The sequence below is a fragment of the Pipistrellus kuhlii genome, unplaced genomic scaffold, assembly GCF_014108245.1.
Source record: "Pipistrellus kuhlii isolate mPipKuh1 unplaced genomic scaffold, mPipKuh1.p scaffold_m20_p_2, whole genome shotgun sequence".
In the NCBI taxonomy this organism is placed as follows: Eukaryota; Metazoa; Chordata; class Mammalia; order Chiroptera; family Vespertilionidae; genus Pipistrellus; species Pipistrellus kuhlii.
The window spans coordinates 142,921,490-142,942,763 of record NW_023425515.1 but is presented as its reverse complement, the minus strand read 5'-3'; positions in this window follow the sequence as shown (position 1 = coordinate 142,942,763).

The following is a 21,274-nucleotide window of genomic DNA, read 5'->3' as shown; positions in this document are numbered from 1 at the left end:
CCCTGGAGCTGTCCCACATTCCCTCCCCAACCTTGGTCGTGCATGGGTTGGGTCCCTCGGCCTGGCCTGCACCCTCTCAAAACCTGGGACCCCTCAGGGGATGTCAGAGAGCTGGTTTCAGCCCAATCCCTGCAGACCAGGCCGAGGGACTCCACCAGCACACGAATCAATGCACGGCCTCTAGTTTTTAAATAAAAAGGAAACATTGATTATCATAATGCTCCAGGGAATTGTTATAGGCCTTTAGACAGACATGAGCAGAGCAAGGACAATGAGCCAGGTACAGAAGCTCAACAGGGTGGATAGTCTAGGGCACCCCCCCAGGGTAAGCTTTCCTCCTCTAGCATATCGCTGATCATGTGCTTTAGACCCCCTGATTTTTCCCTCCCTAAAGACAACAGCTAGGCTCAGTTGTATTTCATCTCTAGGCCCAGAAATGCAGCAAAACCAGACAAGTGATGCTGTGGCTGCCTCAAGACCAGCTGCATTGACTAATGACCTCCTGCTCTAGTGCTGACCAATCAGCAGAGATCAGGACTCTGAAAGAGCACACGTGGAAAACTGGTGAATTGAGACCCTTCCCTGAGGCCTCCCCTAAGATTCCTACCTGCCTGAGAGAGATAAATACCCTCAACACAAAGGACCCAGCTGGAGCTCTTGCCCTGGGAGTACACTCTCTCCCTTCTTTTCCTCCCTTCTTCCCTCTAAACCTTAGAGTGTAAGGTTTCCCACAACCAGGGAAGCAATGGGCAGCAGCAGTTCCCCTTGAGTTTGTGCCCTGATCCTGTCTCCAAGGCCCCCGTTTCTCTGACATCCCAGTGAGCCAAAGAATCCCAGCCTAGGCTTCTAGGCTCTCCTGCTGCTTCTTCTATGCCCTTTCTTGTTTCACTGTCCTAAGTGGGTTTTGGCTGCAGCCAATGAATTCTTGCTTGCTTTGCTGAACTTTGTCTCTTGGTTGAAATCTTTCATTCAGGAAAACACAGACTGAAATCTCATCATCTCCCAATAACAGAATGACATAATTTATTTGACTTTCTGGTAAATGGAGAGCCAATTCTATTTGTTTAAGACTTTACTAACAGGAAACTTCTAAAAATTTCCTTGCTCTTCTGCCTCAGTAGTTTTTTGTTTTTTTTTTGTTTTTCTGATAGAGACTTCTGCAGTGCCCTATATCCTGCATTCTATTCTATCCTGCAGGCAGCATTTGTTTGTTTGGTTGTTCAATGTGTTTTTCTTGGGAGAGGGTACAAAGCCTTTCCTTCCCTCTCCTCCCCTTTCTTCCCTGCCCCTTCTGCCCACCCCTTCCCCTTTTTTTGGGGGGGGGGGAGGTGGAGGGGTGGGACAAGGGGAGGGCAGGAATCAGTCAATGCCCTTATAATTTTATTTTTTTTAATCTTTATTGTCAAAAGTATTACAGATGTCCCCGTTTTTCCCTATTGACCCCCTCCACCTCAGGCCTTCACAAAACTATTCTCTGTGTTCATGGTCAATGCACAAATGCATATAAAATCTTTGGTTAATTTTCCTGCCCCCTCCTTTTCTCTGTGATTGGTCAGTCTGTTCCATGTTTCCAAGTCTCTGGTTCTATTTTATCTTATTCATCAGTTTATTGTGTTCATTAGATTGCACATATGGGTGAAATCATGTGATATTCATCTTTCTCTAACTGGCTTATGTCACGTAGCAAAATCACCTCCAGGTCCCTCCATGCTATTGCAAAGGGTAGTAGATCTTGCTTTTTTCTCTTAAAGCCAAATTCTACCCTTTTTATGGTTGTTGTCTCTTGTCTTTTGCTTTTCTAAAAGTGAGAAACAAAAAACACTTTATTCTCAATTTGGAGACCTATTTAAATAATTTCCAGTGTAATCAGCATTTTGATAGAATCAGATGACTTAGTTTTCTCTGTGTTCTTTTTTTTTTTTAATTCTTTTTTTTTCTTCATTACCCAAGGACATGCACACCCATTTTAGAGAGAGGGTAGGAGGTGGAGAGAGAAGAACACCTTTATGAACATTGACCGTTTGGTTATCCAACCAGGGACTGAGCCTGCAACTCGGGCATGTGCCCTGACCAGGAACCAAACCCCAGTCCTTTGGTTTACAAGATAAAGCTCCAGCCAACTGAACCACATCTGCCAGGACTCTGCGTTCTTTATGTTCTCTGCTTTCATTTTCTGTTCTTCTTTACCCTCAGCTTCCTAATTTTAGTGGAAATGTAAGATTTAATTTTTTTCATGTTGAGGAGAAATCTAAGATTTACTGATAGTGAAGAGAATGGTTAAGGAGCATTTCAAGAGAATACTTGGCCATGAAATTTTCTGGTTAATTATACAGATGCTGGTCAACTGAAAGAGATTTCAACCAGCATCAAAACTTTGGTCAATGTAACTCAACTCACTCATCACTGATGTATATGTATTCCAGAAGCTAATTAACATCTGTAAAGAATAAAAATATTACAATACCATCCAAGGCTATAGGCAAATGTCTATGAAACCTGGCCTCAACTGCTGAAATCAGCATAAAAACATGCAAGCTAAAAATAATAAGTATTATTTTTAATTCTGCAAAATCCTAGGAAGAAAGCAAGTAAATTTAAAAAAGGGTATTAGAATAAATGTTGGAATCTTTTCTGTTAGCCTAGTAATAAAGTAGTAATGATTTATATTATTATGACTGTAATATAAATAAAAGAATATATGGCTTTACACTGTTATGAAATCTATCAAAGAAAAATCAACAAGGGGGAATGTTTGTATGTATGTACATAGAGTCCATTTGTGTGTGTGTGTGTGTGTGTGTGTGTGTGCGCACGCGCGTGCGCGCACAAAGGCATATATGTAAACCTATATTTTTCACTGATGTGCATGAAACACAGAAAACCTATTTTAGCTCTCATCTAAAATTTGATGGGTTACATTTTGAATTCTGATGCAACAAAAGCAGCAAAAGTCAAAATTAAATGTACTGATTGCTGAGAGTACATAATATCACATTCCACAACTCATCAGAAGAATAAAGCTGGAGAAGCTGCTAAATCCAGGACTGAGAACACAATTAGATGCCACAGTTGCCGCAAATCAGACCCGTAAGTATAGCAATATGTATTGTAGGCTTTGCTGATGGCAGCTCAGCTAAAGTCACATGGAAAAGCAGCGCATCAGGCTTCATTCACACTGAAGTGAATGAACACTGGTCTGCCTATTCAAATAAGCCTGTCTTTAGTGTAAGCAAACTCAGATTTGCATGATTTTTATTATATGGCTAGAGAACTGTGACCATTGTTAAAAAAGAAAATTATATAAGGAGCTAGCTCTTTGAGGATCTGGAATAAATAAATCAGCCTATGTGGGAGCAAGAGTCTGAAGTGGAAACTTTACTCACCTATCCAAAAGGAAAAAAGCCATCAGAAGAGAATCCCTCGTTATTTCCTTAGAATAATGATAACACTAAAGTACGTCACCTGGCAGTGTTAACTGGATATTAATTATAAGCTCAGTTTAACTTTAATAAACAAGAAAATATAATAAGATGGCTTACTTTTTTTAAACAACATACCCATCTGGGGTTTAATGTGGCATGTCACATGCCAAGAACAAACTATGCTGCCTAGTGTCAGTGTTTGCATATCTTAGCACAACAAATGATTTATGGTCCCAAGGCTGTGATGAGGGAAAATGCTTTCCCTTTAACTACACTGTTAAAAGGCAAGGCGTCATCATTGTAATAGTATATGTCCACCTCATGACTGAAGGAGCCAGTACTAGCCTTTGTGAATAGTCTGGACTTTTAGAGCTACAAGGGGCTTCAGAAATCTGCCATTCCAACCCCTCAAACTTTGAGTTAGGATTGACCTTCTCTAGTACTTTTTCCAGGAGTTTTCTTTTTGTGTGTTTTTGTTGTTGTTGTTTTCAGTACAGAATAGTAGCTGGAAAAAATGCACAAGTGATGCAATTAAAAGAGTCTATTCCTGGAAACTAAGGGTTCCAAATCATGTTGAAACTATTCCCTATCAGTGAAACCCCCACAGGCAAGTGTAGAAATATTCACATACAATTAAAGGAACCTTTCCCAAGACTTGTCAATATTCTCTATCACTTCTGTTGCTAACACTAAACCATGTTGTGTTATCATGAAATTCTAGGACTAGGTTACACAATGTAAAAGTGAGTTTCTTAGTTTCTTGGTAACTAAGGATGGTGAAGCCTATAATACTATAAGCTACAGAACATGGAGGTTGGCTGGTGTAACTGGCAGGTCCTAAGAGAGCCTACGTAGCTTCATCCCCTACCCAACTGAACTTCCCAGATTAGTGAAATAATTTGTTTTCACCGATTGGCTAAATGTCAGCCTCTGGCTTCACACTCACCTCTGCATGGCACATGATCTTTGAGCACAGATACTCTTCCAGAAGGTAAGTGCCCCACAAGACTCAATTACCATGCAAGATAGAAAGGTTTTTCTTTACAGCCCACTCATATGATAGTTAGAAAAGGGAAATCTGAAACTCTACACAGTCAGCTCTGAAAATGGTTCCTGTGGCTCAGAGAGAACATATTGTTTTGTTGCTTGTTTTTGCTGAACCTTAGAGAAACCACTAGAGTAAAATTCCATGTACATTGCTTAGGCATCAAATCAGAACTGTTCTTGGGCATTGTAATGATGCAGAAAACCTCACTTTGCTTTTCTTTTTTTAAGTTCTCCACTTCTAATTTCGCTTCTCAGAACAAGCACAATTAGTTTATGAGGTAAAAAGTTCCGTGTTCTCCGCAGATATGTATCCTTTTGTTTGAGCTTTGGATACTTCTGAAAAATAGAAGCTCGGTTTTATAAAAATGAAGAAGATATTGATGAATAAATAGCCAGCTGCTAAACTCATATATTTGCCTATAAAGTGAGCAGTTTCCTCTAAGAAACTCCAAAGGGATCAAACCCAGGGCATTCCATGGTTCCTTGTTGCCAAACCTACAAAGTACTCATTTTCTTGTGTTTAACTTTGTTGTCATTGGTACAGAGTAAATACCCATTTCTATTACATAGAGAACATTTTATGCTTCACTCCTCTGTCTGAGTTCACATAATTTTTGCTGTAGCCTCTCATTCACTTTAAAAACCTATAATCTTCATCTATTTATAGAAGAGACTATAAATGTATAGTTGTGCATTTGGTGAGGGGTTGTTTTTTTTTTTTTATTCCCTGGCATCAGATTGTTTTATTTATAGGCATCATGCCTTAGAATTAAGCTTACTAAGTAGCAAAGGGCTCCTGGTATATTTTAGTTTGGTTCACTTTCACAAGACAGCTGATGAGAGGTAAACAAAGCCAGAGTTGGGAAAAGGGGTGGCATGGGGAGAAGATTCAATAGACTCATATCCAAAGCAGAGAAACATCCAAAAGACTACTGCAGCAAATCACAAGAGTAAAAGTCCACCTGATGCTGAGGGATACTCACTTCCTTGCTGTGTCATGCCCGGGCCAGCGGGACAGCAACGTGGGAGAGAGGAGACACCTGGAAGGGAATGAGGAAGGACAAGGATGTGGAGAAATGGAGGCAAGACAGGGTTCTGATCAAGCCTCAAATTTTATTTGTTGCAGCCTCAATATATGTACACAGGTTGTAGGGGGAAGTTGCCTCCGAGACATTCCAGGGCGGGGAGGGTTGTGTACAGCAGGATGTGTCTTCGGGGGAGGATACAGCAGAGATTCTCCGGGGTGGGGCGAGTTATCACAACAGGTGTGCCTTGCTCAATGGCCAGATATGCTGCTAGGCATTTAGATTGTTTCTATTATTTTTGAGGCATTCTTCATTATTAAATTTTTTTCCAAGAAGAAAGTTTTGCAAAGAACGAAACAAATGGTAATCGGAAGGGGCAATATCAGGAGAATATGCAGGTTGAAGGAGAACTTCCCATTCCAATTGGCACAGTTTTTTAGCAGTGATTCTTGCAGTATGCGGTCGTGCGTTATCGTGGTGAAGAATTACGCCCTTCCGATTGATCAGCGCGGGTTCTTTTTCTCTTAAAGCTTGGGCTAACCTTTCCAATTGGGCACTATACATTGCACTTGTAATGGTTTGGTTAGATGGTAAAAGTTCATAATGAAGAATTCCTTTAAAATTCCACCAAACACACAACATCACTTTTTTCGCATGCAAGTCAGGTTTTGGCGTGGGCTGCGGAGCCTCATTTTTGTCCAACCATTGAGGCCGCCTTTTCAAATTAACATACAGCACCCATTCTTCATCTCCGGTAACAATTTGCTCTAAAAACGGCAAACGGTTTTGATGAGTTAACTGCCACACTGCAGCTTGTCACATGAGTTCTGATAAGTCAGAAACTCAGTGTCTAAGATGGAGGTATCTTTTAAGATGTCACTAATTCTTTTTCGGCTCCCGACAGTGTCAGACTTGTTAGCAAAGTTCAGTTAGTGTACTTAAAAATAGAAGTCTTAATTATTTCCTCACTTCTTTCCTTCTTCTAGTCCTCGTTTTATTTCTAGAACACTTAGTGTTCCTTCAGTGAATAGCTTTTCATTTGACAAATCAGTTTACAGTACTCTATCAAATTCTATGAGAAACCCCTATTTGGATATGATTTTTAAATGGGAATAAAATAACCATATATTATACTTATATGCCAGGGTTATTACAGGGCTGTATACCTCCTCCCATTTCCTCAAATACTCTATTAGGTAGGTAATATTACTATCAGCATTTTGCATACAAGGAAACTGGATCAGAGTGGTTAAGTACAAGGTTATACAGGTAGTGATGGAATGAGATCTTTTCACCCAATTTGACCCAAAATCCATACCAAGTTGGGACAGGCTAATAGATGTCACCAAGTCCAAAATATCAGTGACTTAACAGAATAAGGTGTTGTCTCCCTCTCTCTCTCTCTCTCTCTCTCTCTCTCTCTCTCTCTCTCTCTCTCTCTCTCTCTAACACTTAAATCCCATGTAGATGTTCCTCTCCAACCACCTTGTCTGCAAGGATGACTCGGTGGTGCATGGTCCTCCCATCATGTGATTCTTCTCCTTTTCATCCTTGGAGTCCTCTCTATTTGGCCTGCTGATGGGGAGAGAGCATGAGGGATCCTGTGTGATAGGTTTTGTGAACAAATCAAAGACAGAGTGCATCATTCTACCCGCATTCCATTTGTCCAGGCTCAGTCTCATGGCCTTGTAGTGAGATTAGCAATGTTGTCTGTGCGGGCAGAAAAAGAATAGGGTTTGATATATAAGAACATGTGGAAGTCTCATAATATTTTAGTCATGATGACATATAGTCTGTTAAAAATTACTCAGTTTTGTGCTACTGTTTTAAATTTTTTATGTTTATAATGCTTATTAATAACAAAAAATATTTTATCTACATGAATGTCAGCACCCACTTCTCAAACAAAGTAAAGTAGGAAGCAAAATATTGTTCTAAGTCCTATTATGCCAAGAAACGAGAATCTGATATCCCTTACTCAAGGAAGTAATGAGAGAAACTAATACTCTAGAAGCACTTTTAAATGACTTAATTCTACCAATGGTAAAATTTACTGTCTCGGTGATCTGTGGTTAAAGTAAGATAGATACATTCTCATCTGATCAACCCATTTTGTGATTGCCCACTTCAAGATGTCGCAAAGATTAAATTCCCTTTTCAACTTCCCTTTTGTTTTCAAGTCTATGCCTTGGCTCTGATGATTTCTTAAAGTAAAAAAATGAAACTGCTGGTCAACATATCTTAAAATTACAAATGTCTCTGTTATACCCCTTTTCTTTTCTCTATTCCCATTAGCATATAAATTTGCTCAAGCAAAAAGTCCAAATATCTATAAAAATAGTGGTCCATCACCCAAGTATCACAGATATATTCCCATGGAAAAAGGTCCTTCGTTATTTTTGTTCTCTTCAGCTCTCAATATTTTTGTTTCCTTCCCAAGGCTCTCTATTTTTTGACATTATTTTCTTTAAGATATATAGGAATCCTTTTTCTCTTAATGTTAATATATTTTATATCCTAAAATTCTTTCTTCCCTAGTACAAAACTGCTATCATGGGAAATATGCTTTGCATATTAGCATATAAATTTTATTAGTTTGTCCACTGAGAGAGATTAGTTGAATTTCTTAAAACAAAATAATTAGAGAAGGGAATCTGCCAGTGCTTACCTTCTTCCAGATCAATGGGAAATCCTGTAAGGACAAGACAATTTACCTGGTTGGTAAATGACATGGGTTTGCATTTATTTCTAAGAACTGTAACTGGTAATAATATCTTAAGTTGCTTTACAGGATTAAATTAGGTTTTCACTATTCCTAAAATTCTTGACTAACACAAGTATATAATGTGTGCACACCATGCAATGTTAAGAGTTCTTTCATCTATCATTGATAACATTTTTCAAGCAGATATTTTTCCATGCTCATGAAATCACTTTAAAATCTGTATAATTTTCCAAAATAATCTTCTTCCACATGCCCAGATTTCCCCATAAGTATAATGCATACAATGAAATTTACTTAGTTTCCCATCTTCAGTGGTAGTTTTACTTCAAATTAAAATGGCTAATCCGACACACCTATTAGTGCTGCTGATTATAATAGGTTTCATCTCTAGTAAAAAGGGGCATACATAACTACAATCTTTGATAGATAAAAGGACATTAACATTGGATGAGGACATTAATGTCATGCAAATAGATCTGTGGATCTTGCAAAGCTGTGAGTGTCTATTCAATATGAAGCCACAGAAAAAGGAGGGGGAGAGGAGAAAGCATTCAACTGTACAACATTCGGGCTCAATGAAACCAAATAAAATTTGACAGGAGTTCAATGTGGAGATTTGGAGAAGAAAAGATAAATCAAAGAACATGGCTATAGAGTAGTGGAGATCAGGGAGGGGGGTTTAGGGGCTGGGAGGAATGGGGTACAGAAGGGGAAATGGGAAATATCTGCAATACTATCAACAATATAAAATATATTTAAATAAATAAATTTTAAAAAACCTGAATGAAGCATCAAAAACTAATAACATAGGCACAAGTGGCAATTATAGAAATGCTTGCCCTTAGTTCTTAGTTTCCTTAATCTTCAACCCCATAGGAACTAGAAGTTTTATTCACAACACACCTTGCTTTCCCTGGGGAGAAAAAAAGATTGACAGGATCAAGTAGAAAGCCGGGCACTTAGGCCCAAGAAAGACTGGAGCATAATTTTACAGCAGCACCCATAAAAAATATTTGGAGGTTTTAGAACACTAATATGAGACGTAGCAATTTAAAAGGACAATATGACCTAAGATGCATGGGAGAGTCTTACGAATAAGAAGCAAAGTTCACTTCTGGAAGAATTTTTAAAACTTATTTTACTCTATGATTAACACATAACGTATTTTCATTGTCAAAACCATTAAAAGACAGAAAGGTATAATATTCCTTACCACATTGGCCAGTATTCATTCAGTAATGTTCTATAAATATTAATAAAATTGTGCATATATTATACTGTTTTAACCTGCATTTTCCCTTTAATAAGAAATTGTAAGCATTTCCCCAATGTCACTAGATTATCTTTAAAAAGTTTTAGTAGCTGCACTGTGGCATAATTTGGTTAACCATTTCTCCATTGTCACTTTTTTCTGTATGATAAAAAGGTTAATTCATGAAATTTTGAATATTTCTCTGATTTTTGTATTGCACCAATATGCAGTGGTGCCAGCTTCCCTGAATCTTTGAAAAAAATTGGTACTTATTATGTTTGCCAACTTTATATGTGCTAAATATGTTAAATTGATTTAATTAGTACTTAATAGATGATTATGAAAATTAAAAATTTTGCATACTAGTATTTATTGGCAATTTACATTACTTCTTTTATGAATTAGCTCTTCCAATACTTTGTCCATTTCTTATTGCAGTGAGATTCTCAATACTTTGAAGACACAGACAAATCAGAATTTACTCAAAAGAAAAGGAACCATGTTGAGTGACCTAGATCATGAGGGAGCTGGAAGTCTTTTGTGCCAGGGATTGAAAACATTTGGCTAGTTTGATAGAACATGGTAGGCAGAACTAAATTCCAATATTTTAAAGGCATAATGAGGTGCAAAATTAGTTTTAAACACTATAGCTCCATTGAATGGAACTAGAGCCAACAGATGAAATTTCAGATTTTACCCCAGGAGGCCATTGAGAAGAATCCAAAATTAGAATGTAATTTTTTAGAATGAGTGAATTGGTGTGATATATTCCCGAATAGATCAGATCACCCATTTGTGTAGTGTTTCATGCAATTAGAAAGGAAGTTGGACTCAATGGTCCTCAAGGCCTTCTCCAAAGCCCATGTTCTGTGAAATAGGATGCAACTCTATGTGGGAAGGCAAGATTTAACACTGAAGGTTTGAAAAAACTAAGCCTAGAATGGTTGAGCTTTGGGAGCCCCTTATCCAAACAGTAACATATTCAGATGCCATCTCTTAAAACGAGTTATTTCTGATGAAGACAAATTTCATCAAATTCACATTTAGAGTTGGTTCCCAAATTCCGAAAGTATATTCCATTGCTGGTAGGTACACAAATACCACCCACCATCACCACCACCAGTCCAACCACTGCCTATCAATGACTTTATTCTAGTAATGCTTCACAAGGAGCTATAACTTTGCTTCTCAGTGGGAAAATTTATTCACTTTGTAGCCCACATGTTTTTATATACTTGCTATTGTGCTATGTCTTTGAAATGTAATGACTCAAGAAAATTACATTTAGTATTATAGCATTTCTCACGTTAGTAATTTATGTTAATGGATGTCACTGTAGATTTAGGAGTCATTTATATTGTCCACCTTTTCCCATTTCTGCTAGATTAAATAAATTCCTCATATTGGGTTTTACTGCATTTTTCAGTTTTCTACCCTGTACCATTCACTTTCAGTATATTTATAATCCTTTTATCTAGTCTTTGTAGTTTCAAAATGATGCCTAGGATATTTTAGGTTTTGAGGAATCAATGCCCTTTTCAAATTGCTCTCTGAAGGTTTTTATAAAATAATATTCCCCATAATGCAACTTTAAATTACCTGCCTTTTCCTTTTCTAAACTTAATACAAAAAGGCTAATGAACATTAAGCATTTTAATCACCCCACACTGTCAAAACTGTCTTCTCATTACGGTGAATTGGATAGGCCGTGAGCCTAATTGTATTCCTGGCAATGTAACTACAGTGAAAACTTGATAATATATTAGTATATAAATATGAAATTAGTCCTGGTCTTTATTAATTATCTATACCAAAATAATATCTCAACAAATATGCATTGAATATAACCAAATTCATGGTACTTTATTTTCTTACAGAGTTTACCAAGGAATTATAAAAATAAAATAAAAAATTCTAAACAATACAAGATGATCCCAGAACAAGAATAATGCAAATAAAAATGTCATATGTTATACAGAAATATAAGGAAATAATAAATCAGATATAAAAATTATCATTACATTATATTTTCAAGTAATGTTCAAATAAACCTACAGGGTGATTCAAACTCTCAGGATGATACAGCACATAGTGGATCTCAAGAAGTGCATCTGAACTTCTATTAGCAATTCCTTATAGAAATGGCTAATACAGGAGACAGCCACCAAGACATAAAGGTGCTTTTATCTAACACAAGATGAGGCTTTTTGACAGCAGCATCTTGTAGAAGAGGAGCTGGAAACTGCTGGGGGGACGCCAGGGTTCAAAGAGGCACTGGTACTATTTTGAAGTGTCTTCTTTGAACAAACAGCACCTTTCAAAGACATTTCAAAGTTGGCGGTGAATTCAAATAGCATAGAATGTGAAACCATTGTAGGTGTAAATATGGGTCCATTTCATCCCTTTTATCCATGTAGATCAATTAGTCTTGTGCTATTATTCTTGGTATGCATTTACTATCAGCTTTAGGAGTTATCATGAATATGAATTACCCTAATTATGCTTTTTCTTATGACAGTTTCATCTATACTTATATACTGAGCTTAAATAAAACTTTTCTAATGTAATGATAGCTATATGCATCTAATTGGAGACTTAAGCAGGGCTAAGACTGGGAAAGCAAAAATTATAATAAGCTCCTATCCCAATTTTCGGTGGTTGTCTACAACTTTCAAAGAAAGTCTAATAGAAGAGTGACACTCTTTTATGTGATTTAATGGCTTTGATGACCTAAAAAAAAAACCATTTATGGCTTCCTGGAAGTGACCTACTCTAGGAAAAATTATCCTCCTGTGTTATAGGTGAATTACTCTGGATGGAGAATAAAGGTAAAATGAGAGTGGATAGCTAGTTGTAAAATCATATCATAATATTTTTTCATGTCTCTTCTTAAACTCTTTCCTAATGGATCTTCTTCTCATTCCATATTCACCAGCAAGAGCTACTCAGGTGTCCTACGAGCTATTGTCATTGAGTTTAGAAAGAGATTCATGTATGTTTTATCAATTAATTTTCATAGACATGCCAAGATGAATGTATGGTGGGGGAAAAAAAAAAGTCTTTTTGATGTATGGTGCTGAAACAACTGTATGGAAAAAGTGACTGTTAATTCAAACCCCTCACCATAATATAGGAAAAGGGCGTGAGAAATATATAAATTAATAAACCAAACAAAGTTAAGTCAGGGGCCTGCTATGTGCTCCCTGACATGGAACTAGGCTGACCAGAGATGCAAGCAGACCACAGGAGCCTTTGGAACGAAGAAAAGTGCTGCAAAAATGGATTAATAACTACTCACCCATACCTTATTTTTGACCCACACCATAAAAGGAAAACGCAAGGCCACAGAGTATACCTTGTAAAGGTTAAAGTTAACCCCAGCATATGTTTTTCCCCATGCCAGCCATTTCCCATAGAAACTACAAACAGATATATAAGCTCACCTTCTAGAGATGCTTGGAGTCTCTCTTTCCTCTGCTGTGACAAGAGTTTGCAGCTCTGTCTATGGAGTGACTTTTGCACTGGTCTCTGTTGCCTCACTGGGAAAGAGAGATTGCTGCTCTGTTTGCGGAGTATCCCTCTTTGTCTTATTGCTTTGCTTCATTAATAAACTTTTTTCACTTTAAATTCTATGCTGGTTCAAATTTGAATTATTTCCTGTACAAAGCCAAGACTCAACAGTGGGTTTTGGATCTTTAGGATCCTGGACTTTCAGGATGCCTGCATTAACCATACAGAAAAATTAACCAGAAATGGAAGATTATTCTAAGCATAAAAACTAAAATAATAAAAAATTTAGAAAAAAATTCTCCATGACTTTGGGTTAAATATTTCCTAGAGTTCAAAAAGAAAAAAATTATAAAAGGAAAATATAATTAAATGAAATTTAAACAAGTTAAAAACTTTTTTGTAAGACACCACTAAGAAAATAAAAATAGGCTGCCTCTTTGATTCAGTGGTCGAATATAAACCTATTCTTGATTAGGGCACATTTCTGAATTGTGAGCTAAGTCCCCAGTGTGGGGCATGCAGGAGGCAGCCAATCAATGATTCTTCCTCATAATTGATGTTTCTCTCTCTCTCTTCCTCTCTCTTCTTCTCTGAAATCAAAATATATATATATATTTTTACAAATATATTTTATTGATTTTTTTACAGAGAGGAAGAGAGAGTGATAGAGAGTTAGAAAGATTGATGAGAGAGAAACATCTACAGCTGCCTCCTGCACACCCCTAACTGGGGTTGTGCCCGCAATCAACATACATGCCCTTGACCCGAATCGAACCTGAGACCTTTCAGTCCGCAGACCAACACTCTATCCACTGAGCCAAACCGGTTTTTAAAAGAAAATAAAAATAAAAGACATAGTCAAGAAAAAATATTTGCAATACACATAGCTGACAAAGGACTTGTATCCTGAATATATAAAGAACTTTTACAACTCACCCAAAAAAGACAAACCATTTCAAGTTAAAATCTGCAAACAATTTGAACATATGCTTCACAAAGAAAGATATGTAAATGTCCATAAAAACATGGTCAGCATCACAATGAACAGGAAATACAAATTAAAACTGAACATTCTGCTAGGCTTAAGGGACTCATTGGTGAAAACAATTTAACATACATTCTGCCTTAATTTACAGTATAATGAGACATACGGATGAGTTAATCAGCACTCACAAAGATTGGGATAAACGCTGGAACAGGAAAAACACAGTTGCTTTGAAGTGATGACAGAGGCCAAGGGGATTATCAAGGCAGGCTTCCTGGTGGAAGTGGATTTAAGCTGAGTTTAGAAAGATGGGTGAAAGAAAATTGAGCAACAGGGCTGTGAAGAAGATACTAGTAAGGAAGGAAAAGAAACGGTATAATTCAGAAAGTAATGAAGAAGAGAAAAAGAAGCATGACAAGTGTAAGAATCTAAAAGAAGTTTACTATGGCTGGATGGAGAAAAACCACAGGGGTGAGAGATAGAAGGTTCTGGTTAGAGAGAAACAAGCAATTTCATCAGAGGTCAGATCGCACAAGTCTTACAGGCTGTCATAAGGATTAAACTTGGTTGAAAGAGCAATGCATGAAAAGCTTTAAACAAAGGACTATAACTTGCTGTTTAAAATGATCACAGAAAAGGCAGAGAAATCAATGAAAATTCACAAGATTTTAGCTTGAACAATTAGGCAGCTGTTGATGCTACTGCCTATAATAAGAAATATAGTAGAAAAAGCAATTGAAGAATTAAGATTTTGACATGGTCAGTTTAAGATATGTGTAGGACACTGAAATGAAATTTCACATATGAAGCTCAGGAGAGAGGTCTAGCCTAAAAGTATACATTTGGGAGTCATCTGTATCATAGAGAATAGGATGTGGTAAGTGCTATGATAGAAATATGGACAGAATATCATAAAAGCACAAAGATCATATATAATAGTATTAAGGTTGAGAGAATCAATCAGTTAAGAATAATCAAGAATAATCATGAAAAGTTGACATTTTGAGGAGAAGTAAGATCAAAGAGGAAAAACTTTAAAAAGTTATTCTGTTTATAAATGTACACATAAATGGAGAAATGAGTATTAGATACTAGAGGCCCAGTGCATGAAATTTGTGCACTGGAGGAGGGAGTGTCCCTCAGCCCAGACTGCATCCTCTCCAAACTGGGACCCCTCTCACAATCTGGGACTGTTGGCTCCCAACCACTCGCCTGCCTGCCTGCCTGCCTGATTGTCCCTAACTGATTCTGCCTGCCACCCTGATCACCCTAACCAATCCCCTGCCTGACAGATGCCTAACTGCTCACCTGCCAGCCTTGTCACCCCTAACTGCACCCCCCTGCTGGCCTGGTTGCTTTAATTGCCCTCCCCTGCAGGCCTGGTTGCTTTAACTGCCCTCCCCTGCAGGCCTGGTTGCCCTAACTGCCCTTCCTCTTCTGCAAGACCGGTTCCCCCCCAACTGCCTTTCCTTGCTGGCCTGATCACCCACAATTACCTTCCCCTGCTGGCCATCTTGTGGTGTCCATCTTTGACCACATGGGGGTGACCATCTTGTGTGAGGGTGTTAGGGTCAATTTGTATATTACCTATTTATTATATAGTTGAGAGTGGAGGTCATGGTGGTTAAAGGAAGCATAGCAGAATGAGTAGGTATGAATGAAGGAATGTTAATTCAGACATTATCAACAGTTAAGGGAATAAAATCTATTCCTAAGAATGTGTTGTTTGTGATTTGGCATCCCAAACAAGCACAAACACACTGAGGACAGAAAATCCCAGACATATTGGCACTGGACAGGTTCTGAGATGAGGAGAAAAGAACAAAACAGTGAGAAATACATTCAAGTTTTTAAATGTGCTGTGATGTTTATAGAGAGGACATTGCAAGACCTCAAAAAAAAAAAGGCAAAAAATAGCTTTATTTGATATTTTAAATGAACAATATTTATCAGGTTATTAATTTATAATGCATTTATTTAACAAATATTAAGTGACAGTGGAAAGTTTAAGTAAAATAGTTTGGAACATTTTTTTTAAAGTATATAACTATAACACTTCAAATGAATACTCAAGCCCAGTGCTAGGCTATCTATATCGCAGCTGGAATATGGCAAAGGAATAGAGAAAAATGAAAATAAACAGCTTTCAAATCTATACCACCTATGACTTAAATGGAGCTTTTCTTTCTGGTTGTAGTAACAGAAAATATTCCTAGTTGGGGGCACAAAGTGACAATTCAGAACTTCCCTGATTGCAATGTTTCCCAAAGGAAATATTTGTTAAATGATATAATTATAGAATTGAAGAAAAATGAGATGCTCAACCAACAGGAAAGTAAAGTTCCTCAGGTGTATTATTTGGTTTTCTTATTTGCACTCCATGTTAATGTTGGATAACTGTTATTTCCTCTCCCGCCCCACGCCCCTCCGCCTTAAAAAAAACAAAAACAAAAACACTTTTCTTTTATTTCCCCTCTTTTTTTAATTTTTTTTAATTGATTTTTTTACAGAGAGGAAGAGAGAGGGATAGAGAGCTAGAAACATCGATGAGAGAGAATCATCGATCAGCTGCCTCTTGCACACCCCCTGCTGGGGATGTGCCCGCAACCAAGGTACATGCCCTTGACCGGAATCAAACCCGGGACTTTTCAGTCCGCAGACTGACGCTCTATCCACTGAGCCAAGCCGGTTTCGGCTATTTCCCCTGTCTCTTTACCCTGTGACAAACTATGTTCATGCATGTGGGCCTATAAGCCTGGATGACCAAACTTTGCATCATATCATCTTGGCCACAGTAATTGGTGTGGAATGGGTATCCCAAGCAAGTACAATCAGATTTCTTTCCTGTGACTGGTGTATAGATTCTGGAAGAAAGAAACTGACTCTTCCCAGTGGTGTTGCTGCAAAGGTATGGTAATAGCTTATCTGGCCAATATCTATCTTCCCTTCAATAGGAAAAATGCCCGTGCTGCATAGAAGGGCAAAGATAAAGGCTAGCTGTTTGGTAAACACCTTTTAAGCCCTCAAAAAATGTGAATTAAGCCTATTCTGGTTTGTTTCTCATAATTACAAGAGCTAATAAGTTTCACCTTTCTCTTTTGTTTCAAACTGTCTAAAGGCTAAATTAGATTTTTGCTATTTTGTTATTTGATGTCTAAAGAATCTAGGCTAATAAAATCTGCCAAAAAACATAGACTCCATGTTTTGAAAGATATTGTCTACTATATTGTGCTTAGTAAGTAAAAAGTAATGTGATTTACATTTTTAATAACAAATTTTTACATCTATTCTAAATGTCTTTCTTATAATTTAATTTTTTTTTAAATTCTTATTGATTTTCTGTGAGGAAGATTTATCTATTGATGTCAATGGGTGTTAAATTCCCTACTATGACTGTGTTGCTGTTGATCTCTCCCTTTATGTCCATCAAGATTTGCTTTATATATTTAGGTGCTCCTATATTGGTTGCATGAATGTTCAAAAGGGTTATATCCTCTTGTTGAATTATCCCCTTTAGCATAATGTAGTGTCCTTATTTGTCTCTTAGAATGGCCTTTGTTTTGAAGACTATTTTGTTAGATATAAGTATTGCTATCTCAGCTTTTTTTTTTTTCATTTGCATTAAAAGAATCTTTTTTTTTTTTTAATCCATTTGGCTACCCTATATCTTTTGCTTAGAGCATTTAAGCCATTTACATATAAAGTGTTTATTGATATGCTTATATATTGGTTTTAACCATGTTCTTCTGGTCTTCTTCTAATTATTCTTATTCTTCAATAAGAACTAACATTTCTTGTAACACTGGTTTGGTGGTAATGTACTACGTTAGCCTGTTCTTGTCTAGGAAGCTCTTTATTTCTCCTTCAATTTTAAATGATAGCCTTGTTGGGTAAAGTAGTCTTAATTGTAGGTTCTTGGTTATAATTACTGTGAATATTCCATGCCAATCCCTTCTGGACTGATACGTTTCTGTTTAGAAATCAGCAGTCTTGGGACCTCTCTTATAGGTAACTAATTGTTTTTTCTTTTGCTGCTTTTAAGATTCTCTCATTGGCCCAGTTAGTGTGGCTCAGTGGTTTAGTGTAAACCTATGAACCAGGAGGTCAGTTTGATTCCTGGTCTGGGCACATGCCTGGGTTGTAGACACGGTCCCCAGTGTGTGTGTGTGTGTGTGGTGTGTGTGCGTATATCTGTGTGGTGGGGAGGTGTGCAGAAGTAGCTGAGCAATAATTCTCTCTCTCTCATCATTGATGTTTATACATCTCTCTCCCTCTCCCTTCCTCCTTGAAATCAATTATATAGATATAAAGATTCTCTCTTTGTCCTGAATCCTTGCTATTTTAATTATGATGTGTCATGGTGTGAATGAGCCTATTTGGATTTATCTTGTCTGTAACTCTCTGAACTTGGGTGTCCATTTTATTCACCAGGTTAGGCAAGTTTTTGTTATTATTTTTTCAAATAGGTTCTTGATCCTTTGCTCTTTCTTCTTCTCCTTCAGGTACTCTTATCATGTGGATAGTGTTATGCATATCATATTGTCCCAAAGATCCTATAAACTATCCTTAATTTTTAAAATTCTATTTACTTTTTGCTGCTCTGATTGTCTTTTTTTCCTACCTTGTCTTTCATATCACTGATTTGATCCTCTGCTACATCTGACCTACTGTATATTCCTTATAGTGTATTCTTATTTCAGATATTGTATTCTTCATTTCTGACTGGTTCTTTTTTATGGTTTCTATGTTTTTTCATGCTGCTGTAGTTATTACTAAATTCCTTATGTATTCATTATAGATTTTTTGAACTCTATATCTACTTACCTCCATTTCATTTAGCTCCTTTCCTGGAGATTTCTCATGATTTTTTATTTGGGGCATGTTTCTTTTTCAATTTGATTTGGCTTCTCTTTGTGTTTGTTTCTATTGTCAGGTGGATCTGCTATGACTACAAGTCTTCATGGGGTGGTCTTATCTAGTGGTGTCCTATGGGACCCAGTGGCACAGTCTTCTTAATCACCTGTGCTGATGCTTCAGGAATGTCCCTTGTGTGGGTTATGTAGGCCCTCCTGTTCTAATTTAATCTTGATTGCTCTTGGGCAGTTTATGTATGGGGTCAGCCCTCACACTGGCTGATTATGAGGAACAACCCCAACCACAGTGTATGACCTGTTATGCAGATGCTAACCAATGAAGCAGAATTAGCCTCAGTAAGGTCAGGTGCCTGCCAAAATGTCCCTTTGGATATGCCACTTGTGAAACTAATTGGATCCTAATGTTGTCTGAAGCTGGGTGTGCTGGTTATATTCTTCTTGAGAGAAATTATAGTATAGGCCAATGTCAGATGCTCCCTGTGACTGTTCCTGGGAAACCAGTTCAGAGCTATAAAGTGATCCACAGTTTGTAGCTGCCTTTGCTGGGCTTCTGTGCATGTGGGAAGAACCAAGCTGTGCACAAGGCCAACTTTTATAAACTCCGGATCCAGGATGAGATCAGCAAAAGTTCCAAGGCACCCTGAGATCTGCCTCTACCTTCCTTCACCTACTGGCTGCCTATTAAACTCAGTCACTGAAAGTGCCTCTGCATGTACAATGAGTCATCTGGTATGGGCAAGTGATGTTCACCAGGCTGATACAAGTTCACTCTCGATGCCAGTGCTGGGTTTGAGGCCACTCAGCAAATGCCCTAGGGCCTAGGGCATACCAAGCCTAGCTGCCACTCATTGAGTGCTTGCACACCTTTGTAGTGGAACAGGGTCCCAGGCAGTCATCAGGATAAGGGCAACAGAGTTTATCAGGCCCAAATAGACCAACATTGTGCCATGTGAAGGGGGGTAGGGGCTCTGCACCTGTTGGGTGTTCAAGGGAAAATTTCCCCCATTCTAAAATCACACACTCAGAGTTTCCCAGATCCTGCCAGGAGCTTAATCTCAGCCAAGTAGGGCTGCAGAGAGTCAGGAATTAGTAGATTCCCCTCTGAAAGGGAAGTGACAGTAGGGCTTATAGGAGGTGATGAGGGGAGTGGCCCCCACCCCAGAGCCACACGTCTTAGTCATGGACCCCCCTGAGTATACTCAGATCTCTACACCCCAGCTGTTTCCTCAGTGGGGAAAGGCCTGGGTTTACAGACAGGGAGTGGGGCTATTGCATTTCCACAGGCTGCTCCACCCAAGAAAAATGGTATCTGCAGTATGGAAGAGTGAGTCAGCACAGGGATCCTATGGCTGTCCCTTAGCTCTTTACCTAGAACCACAAACCCTAATCTCTCCTCACATGACTCTAGTCCACTGCATCTTCCCTCTGCCAGAGTTCAGGGTGAGTGGCTTTGAATGAGATTTTATGAATTGGCCCTTTAAGAGGGTGCTGGTGTCTCTAGCAGACTCCTGTCCCCCTAGAGGACAGAAACCCTGTTAGGTGTTATATGTATTCCTCTTTCTGACTCTGGTGCTCTGGGCTGAGGAACCAGGCTTGGGGTTGAGACCCCCACACTTCCCAAGGGGAACCTTTTCAGCTGAGATATCCTCCAGAATCTTAGCCACAGGGCCAGCCCTCTCTACATCTCCTTCCTTCCTGTCTTAATATGTTTGTTTGTTGGTTTGTTTGTTTCTTTGTTTTTGTTAATTCTTAGTTATAAGACTTTTCTTCAGCTACTCTTCAGTTGGTAATTCATGTTGCTTGCTCTGTATTTTGGTTGCAATTTTAGTCTAAGTATTGAATCAGGATGAAAAAGCTAGAATTACTAATGGAGTTGACAGAATTCCAAACAAAAGAAAGATTGTCATGTTTTGCTAACTTTTAGAAACTAAACAAGGGCACACATATAAGTTCTGTAAAGTTTTTCAAAGTATTACAAAGGTTTTGGAACCGACACAATTAACCTCAGTATGTCCTAGATTCCAGAGACTCTAGTGGAAACTATGCTCACTGGACAAATCTCTCTATAGCACTTACAATATAATAATGTAACATATGGTTTATGTGCCAATCTCCTCTATTAGACCTCCCCAGAATTTTTTATAGTAAGAAAAGTGGTACAAAAATAGCTATATTTCCCCTAATATCTATTTTACCATTCTCCTACAATAACAGAGCCTCTACATTTTGGCTGGGCATGTGGCCATGCACCATTCCTGGTGGGTATGGTCATATTATTAAATACTGGTTAATTACACATAATCTGTAAGCCTTGGTGCTGTTTAAGCTTGAGGTTGAAACTTTAAGCAATAGTTAGTGTTTCCTGTTTCCATTTAAGGAGTGAGTACATTCTACTCCATCTCCCTATGAGTACAGCTAAAATCCCTAGTCAAAA